At 25.3% G+C, this 1,318-nt stretch overlaps 1 long non-coding RNA gene across 1 annotated transcript; it reads right to left on the bottom strand.

The window, feature by feature from the left end:
• Positions 1-548: 548 nt before the first annotated feature.
• LOC113785131 (uncharacterized) lies at positions 549-1,247 on the bottom strand. Its single transcript, XR_012161733.1, has 3 exons — positions 1,172-1,247; positions 896-969; positions 549-756 (listed from the first exon to the last, which is right to left on the bottom strand). It is a non-coding gene; the product is annotated as an uncharacterized lncRNA (long non-coding RNA).
• Positions 1,248-1,318: the final 71 nt, after the last annotated feature.

Here is a 1,318-nt window from a genome sequence, read left to right on the forward strand (position 1 = left end):
TTTTATTTATTTAAATAATAAAAAATTACCCTAAATCACTGAATTTTGTGATTTTTCAACAATAGATGTTAAAGTTTAAACAATACCATTAGTAGAGTTTTACTTCTTGCATCAACTTTGCAAGATGATATGCAGAAAATAAGAACTAGAAAGAAAAATATTGCCATAAAAAATAAAGATGCTAGATTCAAATATATGTGATACTTGTGCAGACATGTGTACACACATATGTGTACACACATATATATAATGAAATATATTATAAAATACTATTACCATTTTCATTGGGTAAGATTAATATTAATTATAATATTCATCATTTGACTAAGATTAATATTAATTATGATATTTATCATTTGACTTTAATATTCAACGCAAGATATAAATTATTTAAGAATAAATATTTTTTTAATTAAAAAATAAATCTTATTAAATTAAAAGAGTAACAAAAAATTAATATTAAAGAATACTATAAATAGATACCACCTATTTTTTGATTTTTTCTATACATGTTACATCCTCTAAGTAGATATGGATTAGTATTAGAAAAAAAAAATCAAATTTATTAAATTAAACAATAATATATAAAACCATTGGCCATTTGGTTTTCAAGTGATCGATATTCCAATAGAAAAAACATATCCACAATTTTTTTTTATATTTTAGTAAAAATAAATACTCATTGACATTCTGTGCGGTTTTTGCTGAAGTTTCAAAGAAAGACATGCCATTTTCTTTAGCATACTCCTCACCCTCCTGTAACCATCATATGAAAGATGATAGTATCAAAACAAATTTTTAGCTGTCTATGTTCCTGAGAAGAGGATAAGACCTCTGAAAATTATAAAATAAGCAAAATTATAATGTTGAGACAACAATTTACAAGAAATAATACCTCATTTCCTACTTTTCTCTGTTCTTCCAAATCAGCCTTGTTTGCCACCAAAAATATGATCAAATTTGGATTTGCTGACATGGTTTATCAAATTAAGTAAACTGCCAAATTAGTATTCATAATAATGTAAAGTTGTGACAATCTTTCTCATCATTATATATATTAAAGACATTTCAGCCTATGCTTTGCACGATCATAAGTTTTAGAACCAAATAATTTACTTTAATGTTTCTCTAGTTTGTTCACAAGATATTTACTTTTTGACTATTCTGTTACCTTGTCTTTGCACTTCTCTAATCCACTTCTTTGCCCGTACAAAAGAATCCTGAGACACAAAATGCACCATTTATTCCCTTTGAGGTGATATGTGGTCACTTTTTATGATATTTTTTTATGGAAAAATTATTGAAGCACACATACAAT

Source organism: Cicer arietinum, unplaced genomic scaffold (assembly GCF_000331145.2).
Source record: "Cicer arietinum cultivar CDC Frontier isolate Library 1 unplaced genomic scaffold, Cicar.CDCFrontier_v2.0 Ca_scaffold_4624_v2.0, whole genome shotgun sequence".
NCBI classification, from domain to species: Eukaryota; Viridiplantae; Streptophyta; class Magnoliopsida; order Fabales; family Fabaceae; genus Cicer; species Cicer arietinum.